The sequence below is a fragment of the Neodiprion virginianus genome, chromosome 6 (assembly GCF_021901495.1).
Source record: "Neodiprion virginianus isolate iyNeoVirg1 chromosome 6, iyNeoVirg1.1, whole genome shotgun sequence".
NCBI lineage: Eukaryota > Metazoa > Arthropoda > Insecta > Hymenoptera > Diprionidae > Neodiprion > Neodiprion virginianus.
The window spans coordinates 11231443-11254229 of NC_060882.1; the positions used below are offsets into that span (position 1 = coordinate 11231443).

The 22787-nt window shown below is 36.5% G+C and overlaps 1 long non-coding RNA gene across 1 annotated transcript; it reads right to left on the reverse strand.

Moving 5' to 3' along the window:
* Positions 1-13722: 13722 nt before the first annotated feature.
* Positions 13723-15197, reverse strand: LOC124306903 (uncharacterized). Its single transcript, XR_006908711.1, has 3 exons — positions 15186-15197; positions 15126-15130; positions 13723-14208 (listed from the first exon to the last, which is right to left on the reverse strand). It is a non-coding gene; the product is annotated as an uncharacterized LOC124306903 (long non-coding RNA).
* Between the last annotated feature and the right edge of the window lie 7590 nt (positions 15198-22787).

Consider the following 22787-nt stretch of genomic DNA (forward strand, 5'->3'; position numbering starts at 1 on the left):
AATTTGTACATTATTAACCTTACGTTTTACTCTATTTGCGACAAGTTGTGAGTGTTTCTAATTTCTTGGCAATTATTTATGTACATGTATGTGTATATATGTATATGAGAGGGAGATACTTATGCATGTGTATATACATATATGCACGTATTTAAAACTGGGGTTTACAATAAACACAGAGGTTTAAGTGTATATACATATATGCACGTATTTAAAACTAGACTTTTACAATAAACACAGAGGTTTTAGTATATTAACATACGGATTTCTGTGTATAGGTATACTTGAACTAAAATATTCTTATCTCTAATACGGAGTTCTTCGTAATTCGCATTTGTTCTTGTAACCCAATGTCCTACATACGATGGCAAAAATCGAGATCCAACTTGACTGAGTCTAAAAGCCCTGTTGACATAAAAGCAGCTATTTGATAGAAATTATAGTTTATAGTTTACACAGCCCGTTGCATGATATTTCATTATAAATACATATGTTTCAATGTATTTAGGAATAATTTATCAAATATTATAAGATTATTTGAAAATTAAAAATTATTCGAAATCAATATTAAAAATCTTTTATAAACTATGAGTAGTAGAGTGAAAATTTTAATTTATTTATAAATATATCCACACATGAGCCGTCATTAGGTTTAAAATTCATTCATTCATCCATTCCACGATTCATTCATTCCAGGTGTATATTGTTTAAAACAGTGTATATGGTTAAATTGGTGAATATTCTTGAGGTTATAAATAATTGTCAATAACCGTCTTTCGTCAAGGCACTATATTTGTTTATTGCACTTTTATTATTTCTCGTTCTATATCGTCTCTTTTTAAATTTGGGCTTGGGTTTTGGAGTGTTTAATTTTTAATTTAATAGCTATGTCCTCGTAGTTTAGATTTACTTTATTATTTTTAATTGGTGGATTTTGGATCGATTACGATTTCTTCTCAGAGAGGAAAACCTCCGCACCTCCTTCCTCCTGGAGAGACGTAGACCAAACCACCTAATTTTCTCCTTAAATTTGCGACCAGGTGCCCCACTCCTTGGGTCTAACCTAATCCGATCGTGCCGTGTACAGTGAGCGGTTATATTTGAATCATTACAATATACAGAGGTCATGTGCAAATAATAAATGAATTCGACCGCAGTTTGATGTATTCATTGGAGCTTTAACAATAAATTTAAGCTTTGTTACTTCTTTTATTTTATTATGGATAATCAAAAACATTTCCGACTATTCACGCTGTGGAAGCATGGGGATTAAACCAAATGTAGCAAAAGATTAGAAACAGTGTATCTAGAGTACAGGTATTTTTCTAATAATGCAAACACGTGCCGCTAGCTTAGTTTTGACATATCTAGAATACCACGCCTTGCGAATTAGCTTTCCAGACGGAGATGAATGATGAATTTTAAGGACTGCATTCTCGTTGTTGAATACTCTATGCCTCATGGGAAACGAAAATCTGTAACGATAAAATTGATGCACCGGATCATCGTCGACGTTAACTTATGAAATGTCCTACCATTTTCGAACACCTCCAACCATCCTATTTACCTATATTACTGGATTAGCTATGATATGAAAAGAGAAGAATTATTCATTTCGAAATGGGATTCTATTCGACGCGCACTCGATGTATTCCATAACATTAGTATTCATAATTATTCCAACAACTTTTCATTTGCTCTTTCGATCTTGAATTTTCATAGGCATAGAATCGAAACGCTGTTTTAGCTGGTCGCAAGTGAAGTATCTGCGTTGGGTGGAGGAGCAGAATTTATTTTTCGAAAAGTACTCGGATGGAAAAAAATTCAGAGTAACTGTAATACATCACGGATGCGCTAATTTTGAAAGAGATGAAATGGATGCTTCGTATATGAGACAGTATTTAACGCTGCGTAGTGATTTAAAGACCTAGAAAGGTGATAGGGAGAGAAAATACGAAGCTTTTTAACACTTCGAGTGTATTTTAACACACATTCGAAAGATACGAGCAAAATTTTTCATCATCCAACTGTCGCAGAACGGCAGCGTTATCAGCCGACCCGTTAACTGAAGGATATATCTTCAGTCAACGGCTGACCATCGAAGGGCCTGGCCGCTTGAGTCTGGAATCGGCAGGAGAGATAAAGTGCGTATTTCTTGTATGAAATGTGAAAACTAAAATCATTATACATCATATCATATCATCATACATCATACATCATACATCATACATCGTACATCATACATCATACATCATACATCATACATCATCATACCTAGTATTACAGTTCGAAACCAAAGTTTGAATTTTCGGATGTTCGGAAAGTGACGTCACCAATCTAAAATCGGCTAGCCGAGTTCCTCAGTCGGGTAACAACCGCGCAGTAGAGCGGACGGTTGAGAGTCGCGCTCCGCGAATTTCGAGTACCGGGTTCTCAACCTCCCGGATCTCGCGCTTCGGATCCGCTACGCGGTGAAACTCGACTTCCAGGATAAGCGCTCCGTGGTTCCTGGTTCATGTTTACAATAAATTATTTCTATTCGTTTTTCGCGCAAGCCCAAATTCAGTAGCTGTCGGTGCGCTAATAAAATTTCTCGACTTCCAGGATAAGCGCTCCGTGGTTCCTGGTTCATGTTTACAATAAATTATTTCAATTCGTTTTTCGCGCACGCCCAAATTCAGTAGCTGTCGGTGCGCTAATGAAATTTCTCGACTTCCAGGATAAGCGCTCCGTGGTTCCTGGTTCATGTTTACAATAAATTATTTCAATTCGTTTTTAGCGCAACCCCAAATTCGGTAGCTGTCAGTCCGCTAATAAAATTTCTCGACTTCCAGGATAAGCGCTCCGTGGTTCCCGGTTCATGTTTACAATAAATTATTTCTATTCGTTTTTCGCGCAAGCCCAAATTCAGTAGCTGTCGGTGCGCTAATGAAATTTCTCGACTTCCAGGATAAGCGCTCCGTGGTTCCCGGTTCATGTTTACAATAAATTATTTCTATTCGTTTTTCGCGCAAGCCCAAATTCGGTAGCTGTCAGTCCGCTAATAAAATTTCTCGACTTCCAGGATAAGCGCTCCGTGGTTCCCGGTTCATGTTTACAATAAATTATTTCTATTCGTTTTTCGCGCAAGCCCAAATTCAGTAGCTGTCGGTGCGCTAATAAAATTTCTCGACTTCCCGGATAAGCGCTCCGTGGTTCCTGGTTCATGTTTACAACAAATTATTTCTATTCGTTTTTCGCGCAAGCCCAAATTCAGTAGCTGTCGGTGCGCTGATAAAATTTCTCGACTTCCCGGATAAGCGCTCCGTGGTTCCCGGTTCATGTTTACAATAAATTATTTCTATTCGTTTTTCGCGCAAGCCCAAATTCAGTAGCTGTCGGTGCGCTAATAAAATTTCTCGACTTCCAGGATAAGCGCTCCGTGGTTCCTGGTTCATGTTTACAATAAATTATTTCAATTCGTTTTTAGCGCAACCCCAAATTCGGTAGCTGTCAGTCCGCTAATAAAATTTCTCGACTTCCAGGATAAGCGCTCCGTGGTTCCCGGTTCATGTTTACAATAAATTATTTCTATTCGTTTTTCGCGCAAGCCCAAATTCAGTAGCTGTCGGTGCGCTAATGAAATTTCTCGACTTCCAGGATAAGCGCTCCGTGGTTCCCGGTTCATGTTTACAATAAATTATTTCTATTCGTTTTTCGCGCAAGCCCAAATTCGGTAGCTGTCAGTCCGCTAATAAAATTTCTCGACTTCCAGGATAAGCGCTCCGTAGTTCCCGGTTCATGTTTACAATAAATTATTTCTATTCGTTTTTCGCGCAAGCCCAAATTCAGTAGCTGTCGGTGCGCTAATAAAATTTCTCGACTTCCCGGATAAGCGCTCCGTGGTTCCTGGTTCATGTTTACAACAAATTATTTCTATTCGTTTTTCGCGCAAGCCCAAATTCAGTAGCTGTCGGTGCGCTGATAAAATTTCTCGACTTCCCGGATAAGCGCTCCGTGGTTCCCGGTTCATGTTTACAATAAATTATTTCTATTCGTTTTTCGCGCAAGCCCAAATTCAGTAGCTGTCGGTGCGCTAATAAAATTTCTCGACTTCCAGGATAAGCGCTCCGTGGTTCCTGGTTCATGTTTACAATAAATTATTTCAATTCGTTTTTAGCGCAAGCCCTAATTCGGTAGCTGTCAGTACGCTAATAAAATTTCTATAACTTTATAATCTTCTCATAATCTTTCTGGTAGATTATATCGATAAAAAAATTATATCAAACCTTACACATTATTTTTGATTTGTTCTTATACTGAAAATATTTATTACTATTCAAGGTATAACCTGAGGTGGTTGAAGGTGGTCGGAGGTGGACGAGGAGGAGGACGAGAAGGACGAGGATTTGTGCTGGGTGAGTAAAACACTTTTATAATATTTGAAGTCAATTGTAATTATATTTCATCTGAAATATTACAAACTTGTCACGTTCACAATAAATTATTTTAATTCATTTTTCGTGCAAGCACATATTCAGTAGCTATGAATAATCTTATACAATTTATTATATTATTAATCAATTATTTAATCAATTACTCAATTATAATAATCCTTACACAATATTCTCGATGTGTTCTTATACTGAAAATATTTATTACTATTCAAGGTATAACCTGAGGTGGTTGAAGGTGGTCGGAGGTGGACGAGGAGGAGGACGAGGAGGACGAGGATTTGTGCTGGGTGAGTAAAACACTTTTATAATATTTGATGGCAATTGTAATTATATTTCATCTGAAATATTACAAACTTGTCACGTTTACAATAAATTATTTCAATTCATTTTTCGTGCAAGCACATATTCAGTAGCTATGAATAATCTTATACTATTTATTATATTATTCATCATTTAATTAATATTCTTATAATATTTAATGGCATTTGTAATTACATTTCATCTGAAATATTACAAACTTGTCACGTTTACAATAAATTATTTCAATTCATTTTTCGTGCAAGCACATATTCAGTAGCTATGAATAATCTTATACAATTCATTATATTATTAATTAATTGATTAATTACATTAATCCTTACACAATATTTTTGATGTGTTCCTATACTAAAAGTATTCATTACTGTTCCAGGTATTACCCGAGGTGGTCGGAGGTGGACGAGGAGGAGGACGAGCTGGACGAGGAGGAGGACCAGGTGGACGAGGAGGAGGCGGGGTGGGTCGTGGGAGAGGACCACTCCTCTCCTCAGAGGAGGGGTGGGGAGGGGGAGGGGCAGGGAAGGGGGAGAGGTGGGCGGGTAGGGGGAAGGGAAGGGAAGGGAAGGGGCGGGGAGGGGGGAGGGGGAGGGTGAGGGGCGGGGGTGGGAGGGAGGGAAGGAGGGCGGGCGGGAGGGAGGGAGGGCGGGAGGGCGGGCGGGCGCGGGGGGGGGGGGGGGCGTGTACTGCTCTATTAACTATAACAGGCTCGCATTGACATCCGTCCTCCACTCTCTCCCTCCCTCCCTCCCGCCCGCCCTCCCGCCCTTCCTCCCTCCCGCCCGCCCTCCCTCCCTCCCTCCCACCCTCCCACCCCCTCCCCTCTCCCTCCACCTCCCCCCTCCCCGCCCCTTCCCTTCCCTTCCCTGCCCCTCCCCCTCCCCTCCCCTCCTCTGAGGAGAGGAGTGGTCCTCTCCCACGACCCACCCCGCCTCCTCCTCGTCCACCTGGTCCTCCTCCTCGTCCAGCTCGTCCTCCTCCTCGTCCACCTCCGACCACCTCGGGTAATACCTGGAACAGTAATGAATACTTTTAGTATAGGAACACATCAAAAATATTGTGTAAGGATTAATGTAATTAATCAATTAATTAATAATATAATGAATTGTATAAGATTATTCATAGCTACTGAATATGTGCTTGCACGAAAAATGAATTGAAATAATTTATTGTAAACGTGACAAGTTTGTAATATTTCAGATGAAATATAATTACAATTGCCATCAAATATTATAAAAGTGTTTTACTCACCCAGCACAAATCCTCGTCCTCCTCGTCCTCCTCCTCGTCCACCTCCGACCACCTTCAACCACCTCAGGTTATACCTTGAATAGTAATAAATATTTTCAGTATAAGAACACATCGAAAATATTGTGTAAGGATTAATATAATTGAGTAATTGATTAAATAATTAATTAATAATATAATAAATTGTATTAGATTATTCATAGCTACTAAATATGTGCTTGCACGAAAAATGAATTAAAATAATTTATTGTAAAAGTGACAAGTTTGTAATATTTCAGATGAAATATAATTACAATTGCCATTAAATATTATAGGAATATTGATTAATTAATTAATAATATAATAAATTGTATAAGATTATTCATAGCTACTGAACTTGTGCTTGCGCGAAAAATGAATTGGAATAATTCAATGTAAACGTGAGAAGTTTGAAATATTTCAGATAAAATATAATTACAGTTGCCGTGAAATATTATAAAAGTGTTTTACTCACCGAGCACAAATCCTCGTCCCCCTCCTCCTGAATCACCGAGATTACCCGCAACCACCCCTAACTACCTCCAACGAAAACCGCCAACCACCTCGAGTTATACCTCGAATACTAATAAATATTTTCAGCGTGAGAACAAATCAAAAATAATGTGTAAGGTTTGATATGATTTTTTTAACGACATATTTTACCAAAAAGATTATGAGAAGATTGTGAAGTTATAGAAATATTATTAGCGGACTGACAGCTACCGAATTTGGGGTTGCGCTAAAAACGAATTGAAATAATTTATGGTAAACATGAACCAGGAACCACGGAGCGCTTATCCTGGAAGTCGAGAAATTTCATTAGCGCACCGACAGCTACTGAATTTGGGCGTGCGCGACAAACGAATTGAAATAATTTATTGTAAACATGAACCGGGAACCACGGAGCGCTTATCCTGGAAGTCGAGAAATTTCATTAGCGCACCGACAGCTACTGAATTTGGGCTTGCGCGAAAAACGAATAGAAATAATTTATTGTAAACATGAACCGGGAACCACGGAGCGCTTATCCTGGAAGTCGAGAAATTTTATTAGCGGACTGACAGCTACCGAATTTGGGCTTGCGCGAAAAACGAATAGAAATAATTTATTGTAAACATGAACCGGGAACCACGGAGCGCTTATCCTGGAAGTCGAGAAATTTCATTAGCGCACCGACAGCTACTGAATTTGGGCTTGCGCGAAAAACGAATAGAAATAATTTATTGTAAACATGAACCGGGAACCACGGAGCGCTTATCCTGGAAGTCGAGAAATTTTATTAGCGGACTGACAGCTACCGAATTTGGGGTTGCGCTAAAAACGAATTGAAATAATTTATTGTAAACATGAACCAGGAACCACGGAGCGCTTATCCTGGAAGTCGAGAAATTTCATTAGCGCACCGACAGCTACTGAATTTGGGCGTGCGCGAAAAACGAATTGAAATAATTTATTGTAAACATGAACCAGGAACCACGGAACGCTTATCCTGGAAGTCGAGAAATTTTATTAGCGCACCGACAGCTACTGAATTTGGGCTTGCGCGAAAAACGAATAGAAATAATTTATTGTAAACATGAACCAGGAACCACGGAGCGCTTATCCTGGAAGTCGAGTTTCACCGCGTAGCGGATCCGAAGCGCGAGATCCGGGAGGTTGAGAACCCGGTACTCGAAATTCGCGGAGCGCGACTCTCAACCGTCCGCTCTACTGCGCGGTTGTTACCCGACTGAGGAACTCGGCTAGCCGATTTTAGATTGGTGACGTCACTTTCCGAACATCCGAAAATTCAAACTTTGGTTTCGAACTGTAATACTAGGTATGATGATGTATGATGTATGATGTATGATGTATGATGTACGATGTATGATGTATGATGTATGATGTATGATGATATGATATGATGTATAATGATTTTAGTTTTCACATTTCATACAAGAAATACGCACTTTATCTCTCCTGCCGATTCCAGACTCAAGCGGCCAGGCCCTTCGATGGTCAGCCATTGACTGAAGATATATCCTTCAGTTAACGGGTCGGCTGATAACGCTGCCGTTCTGCGACAGTTGGATGATGAAAAATTTTGCTCGTATCTTTCGAATGTGTGTTAAAATACACTCGAAGTGTTAAAAAGCTTCGTTTTTTCTCTCCCTATCACCTTTCTAGGTCTTTAAATCACTACGCAGCGTTAAATACTGTCTCATATACGAAGCATCCATTTCATCTCTTTCAAAATTAGCGCATCCGTGATGTATTACAGTTACTCTGAATTTTTTTCCATCCGAGTACTTTTCGAAAAATAAATTCTGCTCCTCCACCCAACGCAGATACTTCACTTGCGACCAGCTAAAACAGCGTTTCGATTCTATGCCTATGAAAATTCAAGATCGAAAGAGCAAATGAAAAGTTGTTGGAATAATTATGAATACTAATGTTATGGAATACATCGAGTGCGCGTCGAATAGAATCCCATTTCGAAATGAATAATTCTTCTCTTTTCATATCATAGCTAATCCAGTAATATAGGTAAATAGGATGGTTGGAGGTGTTCGAAAATGGTAGGACATTTCATAAGTTAACGTCGACGATGATCCGGTGCATCAATTTTATCGTTACAGATTTTCGTTTCCCATGAGGCATAGAGTATTCAACAACGAGAATGCAGTCCTTAAAATTCATCATTCATCTCCGTCTGGAAAGCTAATTCGCAAGGCGTGGTATTCTAGATATGTCAAAACTAAGCTAGCGGCACGTGTTTGCATTATTAGAAAAATACCTGTACTCTAGATACACTGTTTCTAATCTTTTGCTACATTTGGTTTAATCCCCATGCTTCCACAGCGTGAATAGTCGGAAATGTTTTTGATTATCCATAATAAAATAAAAGAAGTAACAAAGCTTAAATTTATTGTTAAAGCTCCAATGAATACATCAAACTGCGGTCGAATTCATTTATTATTTGCACATGACCTCTGTATATTGTAATGATTCAAATATAACCGCTCACTGTACACGGCACGATCGGATTAGGTTAGACCCAAGGAGTGGGGCACCTGGTCGCAAATTTAAGGAGAAAATTAGGTGGTTTGGTCTACGTCTCTCCAGGAGGAAGGAGGTGCGGAGGTTTTCCTCTCTGAGAAGAAATCGTAATCGATCCAAAATCCACCAATTAAAAATAATAAAGTAAATCTAAACTACGAGGACATAGCTATTAAATTAAAAATTAAACACTCCAAAACCCAAGCCCAAATTTAAAAAGAGACGATATAGAACGAGAAATAATAAAAGTGCAATAAACAAATATAGTGCCTTGACGAAAGACGGTTATTGACAATTATTTATAACCTCAAGAATATTCACCAATTTAACCATATACACTGTTTTAAACAATATACACCTGGAATGAATGAATCGTGGAATGGATGAATGAATGAATTTTAAACCTAATGACGGCTCATGTGTGGATATATTTATAAATAAATTAAAATTTTCACTCTACTACTCATAGTTTATAAAAGATTTTTAATATTGATTTCGAATAATTTTTAATTTTCAAATAATCTTATAATATTTGATAAATTATTCCTAAATACATTGAAACATATGTATTTATAATGAAATATCATGCAACGGGCTGTGTAAACTATAAACTATAATTTCTATCAAATAGCTGCTTTTATGTCAACAGGGCTTTTAGACTCAGTCAAGTTGGATCTCGATTTTTGCCATCGTATGTAGGACATTGGGTTACAAGAACAAATGCGAATTACGAAGAACTCCGTATTAGAGATAAGAATATTTTAGTTCAAGTATACCTATACACAGAAATCCGTATGTTAATATACTAAAACCTCTGTGTTTATTGTAAAAGTCTAGTTTTAAATACGTGCATATATGTATATACACTTAAACCTCTGTGTTTATTGTAAACCCCAGTTTTAAATACGTGCATATATGTATATACACATGCATAAGTATCTCCCTCTCATATACATATATACACATACATGTACATAAATAATTGCCAAGAAATTAGAAACACTCACAACTTGTTGCAAATACAGTAAAACGTAAGGTTATTAATATAGAAATTACACAAGCGCAACATAAAATGTGGCAAGGGTAATCCTAGTGCAGTGATTGTATGAACTGAAGAAATATACATTTACATATACATGATATAAATTAATAGACTAGAAAAAAGTATTTAGCGAGCTTATCTAATTCCGATCTTGTCACAATAGATCATTAACATAATCAATATACGGTTAAAGCTGTATTAGCTACATTCACTATTAAAGATAATATTTTTTATCCATTTTTATAGTTATTTAATTTCTTGTACAACAATTTTTCAAATTTCACCGCAAACTGCCCAACGAGTTCTCGTAGTGCAAATACGAGTCCAATTACCTCACAGATGGCATTACATTGATTTTTGCCTTCTCGCGTCGAGTTATAAATACAGAGAAATCTCAATGAGAGCTCATTTCTTTAAGATTTATTGTAGTGCTATATTCGTAGCTGTACCTGTTGTTCTATATTATATACTGTCCTTAATTTTAAACACACACCACAACAACGGCTGAAAGCACAATGGCAAGAAGAGAGGAGCAATCTGCATCTTAATAAATCTTTTCTTCTTCATACGTAGCACAGCGATGTCACGTCGGAGGATATGTACTAGTGGATCCCTAGGTGGGGCACAGAACTGAAACATAATTATGTTGAAAATCTTCAACATCTCTTACAGAAAGTAGGTACGTTGCCAGACCTCATATACCAACAATGAATATTCATAGAGGCTATATTCATAAATACTTACAAAAGTAAGCTCATATTTTACCCGCAATTGCTTATTACTGATAACTTGATATGACAATATCCCCTTCCCGCCCCTCCCCGCCCCTCTCACGACCCACCCCGCCCTATCTACTTCTGCTCCTACTCCTACTTCTACTCCTATTTCTACATCTTCCCCTGATCCTACTCCTGATGCTGATTCTACTTCGTCAAATATTGTAAAAATGTTCAACTCACCGAGCACGAATCCTCGTCCTCCACCTCGTCCAGCTCGATCACCTCCGACCACCTCGGGTTATACCTGGAATAGTAATAAATATTCTCAGTATAGGAACACATTAAAAATATTGTGTAAGGATTAATATAATTAATTAATTAATTAATAATATAATAAATTTTATTAGCGCATTTATATCTACCGAATTCGCGCTTGCGCGAAAAATGAATTCAAATAATTTAATGTAAACGTGACAAGTTTGAAATATTTGAGATAAAATATAATTACACTTGCCATCAAATATTACGAAAGTGTTATACTCACCGAGCACAAATCCTCGTCCTCCTCGTCCACCCTGTTTTCCTCGTTTTCCTCGTCCTCCTCCTCGTCCACCTCCGACCACCTTCAACCACCTCGAACAACCACCGATAACCACCTCAGGTTATACCTTGAATAGTAATAAATATTTTCAGTATAAGAACACATCGAAAATATTGTGTAAGGATTAATATTATTTAGCAATTGATTAATTAATTAATTAATAATATTAAATTGTATAAGCTTATTCATAGCTACTGAATTTGTGCTTGCGCAAAAAACGAATTTAATTAATTTATTGTAAACATTACAAGTTTGAAAAATTTTAAATGCAACATAATTACAGTTGTCATTAAATATTATGAGAATATTAAACTCACCGAGCACAAATCCTCGTCCACCTTCATCTCCTTGTCTTCCTCGTCCTCCTCCTCGTCCAACTCCGAACACCTTCAACCACCGCCAATCACCTCCAACAACCACCGATAACCACCACGGGTATACCTGCAATAGTAATAAATATTTTCAGTATAAGAACACATCAGAAATATTGTCTGAAGATTATTATAAATAATTAATTAATTAATAGTAGACTAAATTTCACTAGTGCATGTACTGAATTTGTGCTTGCGCGAAAAACGAATTGAAATAATTGATTGTATACATGACAAGTTCGAAAAAGAGTAGATGAAATATAATTACAATTGTCATTCAATATTATAAAACTGTTTTACTCACCGTGCACAAGTCCTCATCCACCTTCTTCTCTTCGTCTTCCTCGTCTTCCTCCTTGTCCATCTCCGACCACCTCCAACCACCGCCAACCACCTCCAACAACCACTGATAACCACCTCGGGTATACCCGCCATAATAATAAAAATTTTCAGTATAAGAACACATCAAAAATATTGTGTAAGAATTAATATAATTAATTAATTAAATAATAATAGAATAAATTTCACTAGAGCATTTATAGCTACTGAATTTGTGCTTGCGCGAAGAGTGAATTGAAATAATTTATTGTAAAGATGACAAGTTTGAAAAAGATCAGATGAAATGTAATTACAATTTCCATCGAATATTATGAAAACGTTAAACTCACCGAGCACAAATCCTCGTTCCCCTCCTCCTGAATCACCTCGATTACCCGCAACCAACCCTTACCACCTCCAACGACCACCGCCAACCACCACGAGTTATACCTCGGATACTAATAAATATTTTCAGGATGAGAACAAATCAAAAATAATGTGTAAGGCTTGATATAATTTTTTTATCGACATATTTTACCAAAAAGATTATGAGAAGATTATAAAGTTAAAGAAATTTTATTAGCGCACCGACAGCTACTGAATTTAGGCTTGCGCGAAAAACGAATTGAAATAATTTATTGTAAACATGAACCAGGAACCACGGTGCGCTTATCCTGGAAGTCGAATTCCACCGCGTAGCGGACCCGCAGCGCGGGATGCGGGAGGTTGAGAACCCGGTACTCGAAATTTGCGGAGCGCGACTCTCATCCGTCCGCTCTACTGCGCGGTTGTTTCGAGACTGAAGAATTCGACTAGCTGATTTCAGATCGGTAACGTCACTTTCTTAACATCCGACATCCAAACTTTAGTTTCGACCTTTAATACTATGTATGATGATGTATGATGTACGATGTATGATGTATGATGTATGATGTATGATGATATGATATGATGTATAATGATTTTAGTTTTCACATTTCATACAAGAAATACGCACTTTATCTCTCCTGCCGATTCCAGACTCAAGCGGCCAGGCCCTTCGATGGTCAGCCGTTGACTGAAGATATATTTTTCAGTGAACGGGTCGGCTGATAACGCTGCCGTTCTGCGACAGTTGGATGATGAAAAATTTCGCTCGTATCTTTCAAATGTGTGTTAAAATACACTCGAAATGTCAAGAAGCTTCGTTCTATCTCTCCCTATCTTCTTTTTAGTTCTTTAAATCACTACGCTGCGTTAAATACTGTCTCATATACGGACCATCCATTTCATCTCGTTCAAAATTAGCGCATCCGTGATGCATTACAGTTACTCTGAATATTTTTCCATCCGAACACTTTTCGAAAAAAGATTCTGCTTCTCTACCCAACGTAAATACTTCACTTGCGACTAGCTAGAACAGCGTTTTGATTCTGTGCCTATGAAAATTCAAGATCGAGAGAGCAAATGAAAAGTTGTTTGAATAATTATGAATACTAATGTTATGGTACACATCGAGCGCGCGTCGAATAGAATCCCATTTCGAAATGACTAATCCTTCTTTTCTCATATTACAGCCGTATCATTGTATATAATCTAGTTTGTCTCCTGGAAAATTATAAAGTTTATAGTATGGATCACGTATTAATCCTAAATTTATCATACATATCAATATCGTACATGGACCGCGTGTACGTGTATACTTTTTGGTCTCTGCATCATTATTAAATCTGATCTGTTATTATTCATAATCTATGTATTAATTCTTCCCTCGGGTACCTATACTTCAATTAAATCACTGTTTTGCTACGAATTTTGGAAGAAATTTATTATCATTAATAAATTGTTGTATCGCCGACAAGTCGGTAACGCTTCAACTCGATAAGTACACACAGGCTAAATACTGGCTTGGGCTTACTATCGCGAAGACTGTGTTACTCGGAAGGCGAATGCAGCCAGCATCATGGCGAAATCGGTAACTCTGTGATGTTCTGCAATGAGTTCTCAACTCTACCGATGGAACATCTCAGGGGGCGCAAGCGCACCACGAATTTCGGTTGTCACACCAAAGCCCATTAGGGCAACTGTCTTTATATTCTTCAGTCAACGCCTGCGCATAGGACTGCTGCACACTCGAGCGCGATATTCAATTGTTACGCGTGTGTTTACCTCGCTCAGTTGACCTCAGTCGACTACTTTTTCTTAAGGAGTATACTTCAGTCCGTCTTCATTATTCATTACGATTCCCGACATGATATGTGAGTTCCGTACTGCCGGATAATATTTTTCAAGTATATTCATTCAAGGTCAGAATTCATCAATGTGTTGCGCATCGTACTGCCGATTGTATAACTCACCATTCATACCGCCACAGTATAGTACGTGTGGAGGAGAAATTTCACAGTTCCATGTAAACTATTACTTGTAACTTTGAACTAGTTTTCCGCCAACTACGCAACTTCTAGGCAATTTTGGTATTGAACAAGACATACTAGGTAAAAATTTCAACTAATTCGATTAGGGCGCTACTTTGTTACACAAGATTTTCGAAGATTTTTCATCAAAACTGTATTGTAAGGAGGCACGAGAAATCGTACAAAATTGTTTTAGAAATTTCATACAAAGATGCTAAACTTTTGTATAGGAACTTTTTCCATATGTCATCTGAATTTTAAGCCATGTTAACTTGAAAAAATGAGAAATCTCATGAATCATGAGCTGATATTTCAACTAGCTGTGGTAATAAAATGCTTGGTCAGAAAAAAAATTTAGCAGCCTCATTGTAGATGCAATTCTGAACAAAAATCCTCCAATACTTTTTCCTTGGACACAGAAGTAAAGAAACTGCACGATTCTGCGAAATCGCAAAAGCAAATTCGTAAAATACATGTCAGTGTTCTATTTCCACCTCAAATGAAAATGCGTTGCAGTTTCTTTGTTCAAGATTGTGTATCGAATGTTAAGCCCTTTGTTGCGTTTGAGATACATGGACTTCGATACTTGGATATATATATATAAGTGTATGTCGAAATCGAACACATACACTCTTAAAAAAATGAAGAAAAACGTTCGGTAAAATCTCTGACCATCATTCCTGACTGACTATAATGTGTTACAATTTTTTGACCAGATACTTCCAAAGTCGGTCAAGTTTTTGATTCTTCACTCGATTGAGAAAAAAATGAACAATATTTTGACTTTTGAAATGTTATAATAACCTTTATTCAACAGAACATGTAACAGAATCACTCGTGACGTCGCATGGATGATGAGCGTAATAACTCTTTATGGCGATTTTTTTCCATTATCCGTTTCCTCTACACATAATATACTTTAAAATGTTACAATTTATACAAGATTCTTTGCAACTTAATGCACTGTACTTGAAGTAGATTTAGTTACGGTCAGTAATTATGAAAATTAAGTTTCAAAAAATGCTCTTCAATATTCTCCATCGATACAGAGCTTCTGTAGTAGCTGCCATTGGGCAAATTTGGTTTTTCCAATGATTGAATGAAATATCATATTTCTAGCGCAGTCTGTGAATCTAAACATATACGTCTGTATATGTAAATCCTTAAACCTACTCTTGATTTATGATATTTCAATTGGAAGACTCATTGGAATTATTATATTTTATGTTAATATAATTTAAAGTAATATATTAATAATATATAGTTAACGTTCGGAAGAGTTTCTTTTTAGAATGTTCGCACGCATCTCGAATGCTTGAATTCATTTTATACTTATCAACATTATTGCTGATTATATTATTTATTTTCTTATTTATATCTTTGCGCTGGACAATTATTTATAATCTCAAGAATATTCACCAATTTTAACCATATACACTGTTTTGAACATTATACACCTGGAATGAATGAATCGTGGAATGGATGAATGAATGAATTTCAAACCTAATGACGGCTCACGTGTGGATATATTTATAAATAAATTAAAATTTTCACTCTACTACTCATAGTTTATAAAAGATTTTTAATATTGATTTCGAATAATTTTTAATTTTCAAATAATCTTATAATATTTGATAAATTATTCCTAAATACATTGAAACATATGTATTTATAATGAAATATCATGCAACGGGCTGTGTAAACTATAAACTATAATTTCTATCAAATAGCTGCTTTTATGTCAACAGGGCTTTTAGACTCAGTCAAGTTGGATCTCGATTTTTGCCATCGTATGTAGGACATTGGGTTACAAGAACAAATGCGAATTACGAAGAACTCCGTATTAGAGATAAGAATATTTTAGTTCAAGTATACCTATACACAGAAATCCGTATGTGAATATACTAAAACCTCTGTGTTTATTGTAAAAGTCTAGTTTTAAATACGTGCATATATGTATATACACTAAAACCTCTGTGTTTATTGTAAAATTCCAGTTTTAAATACGTGCATAAGTATCTCCCTCTCATATACATATATACACATACATGTACATAAATAATTGCCAAGAAATTAGAAACACTCACAACTTGTCGCAAATAGAGTAAAACGTAAGGTTAATAATGTACAAATTACACAAGCGCACCATAAAACGTGGCAAGGGTAATCCTAGTGCAGTGATTGTATAAACTGAAGAAATATACATTTACATATACATGATACAAATTAATAGTCTAAAAAAGAGTATTTAGAGAGCTTATCTAATTCCGATCGTGTCACAATAGATCATTAACATAATCAATATACGGTTAAAGCTGTATTAGCTACATTCACTATTAGAGATAATACTTTTTATCCATTTTTATAGTTATTTAATTTCTTGTACAACAATTCTTCAAATTTCACCGCAAAATGCCCAACGAGTTCTCGTAGTGCAAATACGAGTCCAATTACCTTACACATGGCATTACATTGATTTTTGCCTTCTCGCGTCTAGTTATAAATACAGAGAAATCTCAATGTAAGCTCATTTCTATAAGATTTATTGCAGTGCTATATTCGTAGCTGTACCTGTTATTCTATATTATATACTGTCCTAAATTTTAAACACACAGCACAACAAGGGCTGAAAGCACAATGGCAAGAAGAGAGGAGCAATCTGCATCTTAATAAATCTTTTCTTCTTTATACGTAGCACAGCGATGTCACGTCGGAGGATATGTACTAGTGGATCCCTATGTGGGGCACAGAACTGAAACATAATTATGTTGATAATCTTCAACATCTCTTACAGAAAGTAGGTACTTTGCCAGACCTTATATACCAACAATGAATATTCATAGAGGCTATATTTATAAATACTCACAAAAAGTAAGCTAATATTTTACCCTCAAATGCTTATTACTGATAACTTGATATGATAATATCCCCTTCCCGCCCCCCCCCTTCCCTCCCCTCCCCGCCCCTTTCTCGACCCACCCCGCCCTACCTACTTCTGCTCCTACTCCTATTCCTACTCCGACTACTCCTATTCCTAATCCCACTCTAACTCCTACCATTCCTACTTCTGCTCATATTCCTACTCCGAGTCCTATTCCTACCACTACTCCTACTTCTACTCCTATTTCTACATCTTTCCCTGATTCTACTCCTGATGCTGATTTTCCTTCATCAAATATTGTAAAAATGTTAAACTCACCGAGCACGAATCCTCGTCCTCCACCTCGTCCAGCTCGACCACCTCCAACCACCTCGGGTTATACCTGGAATAGTAATAAATATTTTCAGTATAGGAACACATTAAAAATATTGTGTAAGGATTAATATAATTAATTAGCTAATTAATAATATAATAAATTTTATTGGCGCATTGATAGCTGCTGAATATGTACTTGCGCGAAAAATGAATCGAAATAATTTAATGTAAACATGACAAGTTTGAAATATTTTAGATAAAACATAATCACAATCTCCATCAAATATTATAAAAGTGTTTTACTCACCGAGCACAAATCCTCAGCCACCTTCTTCTCCTAGTCTTCCTCGTCCTCCTCCTCGTCGACCTCCGACCACCTCCAACCACCGCCAACCACCTTGGGTTATACCTGGAATAGTAATAAATATTCTCAGTATAAGAACATATCAAAAATATTATGTAAGGAATAATATAATTATTTAATTAATTGATAATACAGTAAATTTTACTATCGCATTTATAGCTACTGAATATGTGCTTGCGCGAATAATGAATTGAAATAATTTATTGTAAACGTGACAAGTTAGAAATATTTTAGATGAAATATAATTACAATTGCCATCAAACATTACAAAAACGTTTTACTCACCGAGCACAAATCCTCGTTCTCCTCGTCTTCCTCGTCCCCCTCCTCCTGAATCACCTTGATCACCCGCAACCACCCCTAAACACCCCCAACGACCACCACTAATCACTGCGGGTTACACTTCGATTCCTAATAAATATTTTCAGTAAATATTAGATCACATCGAAAATATTGTTTCAGGATTCATATAAGTTTTTCATCGACACATTTCACCAAGAAGATTATAAGAAAATTATAATAAATTATAGAAATCTCATTAGCGTATTGATAGCTACTGAATTTGGGTTTTCGCGGAAAGTGGTTCGAAATAATTTATCCTAAACATGACAAGTTTAAAATATTTCAGATAAAATACAATTACAATTGCCATTAAATAATATCAAGATCTGTTACTCACCGTGCACAAATCTTCGTCCTCCTCGTCCTCCTCCTTGTCCACCTTAATCACCCGCTACCACCCCTAACCACCTCCAACGACCACCGCTAACAACCTTAAGTTATACCTCGAATACCAATAAATATTTACAGTATTAAAACGGATCAAAAATATTGTGTGAGGATTAATATAATTTTTATATTGACTCATTTTACCAAAAAGATCATCAGAAAATACTATCAAATGAGCTACGGAGCGCGCTTGTCCTGGAAGTCGAGTTCCACCTGGTAGCGGACCCGGAGCACAGGATCGAGGAGGTAGAGAACCCGGTACTCGAAATCTGCGGAGCGCGATTCTCATCCGTCCGCTCTACTGCGCGGTCGTTACCAGACTGAGGAACTCAGCTAGCCGATTTTAGATTCGTGACGTCACTTTCTGAACATCCGAACATTCAAACTTTGGTTTCAAACTGTAATACTAGGTATGATGATGTATGATGTGTGATGTATGATGTATGATGTATGATGTACGATGTATGATGTATGATGATATGATATGATGTATAATGATTTTAGATTCTACATTTCAGACAAGAAATACGGACATCATCTTTCCTGCCTGTCCAGACTCAAGCGACTAGGCCCTTCGATGGTCAGCCGTTGACTGAAGATATATTTTTCAGTGAACGGGTCGGCTGATAACGCTGCCGTTCTGCGACACTTGGATGATAAAAATTCTTGCTCGTACATTTTAAATATGTGTTAAAATGTACTCGAAGGTTTAAGGTGCTTTATTCTGTCTCTCCGTATCAGAAAAAAAAATCGCCGTCAATCACCTTCTTAGGTCTTTAAATTAGGACACTGCGTTAATTACTGTCTCATATACGAATCATCCATTTAATCTCGATCCAAATTAGCTTATCTAGACAGTTCATCTGAATTTTATTCCATACGAAAACTTTTCGAAAAACAATTCTGTTTCTTTACCCAACGTAGATACTTCACTTACGACTAGCTACAACAGCGTTTCGATTGTACGCCAACGAAAATTCAAGATCGAGAGAGCAAATGAAAAGTTGTCGGAATAATTATGAATAGTAATGTGAATACATGGTGGAGCAGTGGGACGAAGAGGACGAAGGTGGCCGGAGGTGGTTAGCGATGTTCGAGGTCAAGCTTCTTCTCACGGGGATGATCGAGCTGATCGACATTTCTAAGTCGCAGTTGACAAGTAGTCTTACGTACTTACTTTGTACCAACTCAAGTTCTCCTAGGTCTTGGTTTTGGATTTCAGACTTTGTATTATAGCATAACTTTGTATACTTTCGTATTGATGTTTCCGAATGTTGTTATGGGAAAGATGATAATAAAACCATCAAACCATCAAACCCTTTTGCATTTTTGGCGAAAATTTTCGCGATTTTGAAAAGTGCTGGAATAAATCATTTGATTCACCATTTCGACGTATTTTTGATAGAGGAAACGATTGTTTTCAGTTCAGAGTCGCTGTAAGCAACGAAAATTATCTCCATATTTGCTAGGTTATCCCGTAGTAGTTGGTAGAACTTTGTCGGAGATGTTCAATCTTAAGTCTAAATCGATGAGTTACCAAAGGATCCACGACTTACGATCGCAAACTGAATCTTCAGATGAAGAATCCAAATAAATAATGATTATGGAGTCTCAAAATTTCCCTCACAGTTAAAAATGTCATTTTTTTTACGAAAGAAAATCGTAAATATTGCATCTAGACTCTCATATCACTTACACCGTCGTCGCTATTATATTCATGGAAGCATTTGGCTCATGCTTCTGAAGAGAGAAGCCATGTCCTCCAGTCACATATCGCTGTACCACAAGCTTACCTCACGACAAAAACCTCATCTTGGGTGTAAATCCGCACCGTCAACTCGTAGATAATGCTTATTTCCCGTAAGAAAAAAGTTGAGGGTTGTTTTTCGTGAAGGCTTACACACAGTTGCAGTTTCATGTTCATGTCTCAGTCCGTATTTTACTGCAGTTCCTGGATCTGGTTTTTACTCCACACTCTTAGGTCAGGCTAATCATTGTCTGCGAAAGACGAATGCATGTGTTGAAGAGCTTTCACTGTCATAAAACGTAGTATTCACATTTATTCATTTTGAAACTGAATTTAATTCGTAACTCCATTTGTAGATTGGTCGAAATTTGGGTCCCACCAGTCAGTAATAGCTAATGTAAAACCTATCTGCATCAACTATCATACGACTATCTATTATATCTAACGTGACGTTTTTTTCAATAGAAAATAAATTATATATATATATATATATGTATATATATATATATATATATATACATATTTGCTTTCGTTTTTAATAATAATAATATGACGAGTAGGTTGTTATTTCCATCATTATTATCATTAATCTTATTATTGTTGCTTGTTATATTATTGTTAGTTATATTGTTCTTAAGTTCTCAATCTGGATGTATCATTCACGGTATATTAATTGTAGACAGATTATGTGCTTACGTAGCTAATAATTTCATGAAATGATAATATTATATTTTACAACTGAGTTCGAAATCTTCAGTAATTACAAATATCAATGTACAATATAGGCATGTTTCGTTACAATAGGAAGTCGGGATTTTTCTGTCTGTATTGTCATACCGCTGAATGACTTGCCATTAAAAGGATTTTTAAGGTGCATTCTGATGCGTACTCAGTGAAAGTGTAGGATTGGGCTCGATCAGCGTAACGATTAAGCTCACACATGCAAGCATTAATTGTCGAGAAAACCGAGCAAGGTTGATCGAGAAAAAGCCATTTCCGATTTAAGTCGATCTCGAAAAATATTGGCAGTGGCTTTCGTAATTAAATATTCAACATTTATCTTAATCGTTATGTTTCCAGTTCTATGCAAGTGTGAAGAAAAGAGTTTGTAAATTATTTATCAGTTCTTTTATTACAGTAATTGAATTTCTAAAATATCATGTATAAATGTATGCAATGGAATGGCAAGCCATGAAAATTATTCATACCTTACAAGTTATAGCATAGTATAATTACAAGGGATATCTTATCGCTATCAAAATGCTTCGTCAACTACTAATACATGTACTAAGTATTGAGGTAAAACCAAAGTGAAGAACGACAAACTTCTGCCCTTTCAAAAATAATTTCCAGTCCTATAAAACTGCAAATTAGAAAAGATTATTCGCCTATGAAATTTATCTTTGCTGGGTGGCTTAATATTCACCGGTAAATTTGATAAAATATTTCGCTAGCGAAGATCGAGTCTCTTATATTCATATTTATACATGTATATATATATTTTTCACTTTGTCCTTAATTTTTTTCCGAAGATCTAATTTTGATTGATGATGTAAAAATGCACGAACAGACATTAATTTTTGTGGAGAATCATAGCGTTTCAGTCTTTAGACTATTTGTTACGATTTCGAGTGTTTACAGAAAAAAATGTTTGCAGTGTTTAAATTTGAGATAAATACTTTAATTATATACTTGCGTGTAATACAATGTATAAAATTTGGCGTCACGCGGTCTTGCGGACTTTTAATTTACATAACATATTTATTATTTTATAGGTATACTGATCTTTGAAGAGGATGTGTCCGTGTGTAAGAACTGTTGTACGTAGATTAATTACATATATACCACTGATTATCATAATTATTATTTTCTTACTCCGATACTATAGTTTCAAATAGATAAAATATACCTGTTTACAAACACCTCGATGTTATATAGCCAGCTCTGCCACTGGTCTATAAAATAATTTTTTTCATTTAGCACAACTACGTAATAACCGTACGAGCTATTGTATATAATATAAATATTGATGAAATCTTATCAAAAATTGTCTATTCGATTATTATTCACGCCCAACACAGCATTTATATTTTATATTTGTATAATATCTATGTATAATATAAGAATTAAAAATCTTGGGAAGATCTCCCCTCTCCCCGCCCCTCCACCAACCCTTCCCTCCCCCGACCCGCTCTGCCCCGCCTACTTCCACTCCAACTCCTACTCCAACTTCAACTCCTACTACTAATCC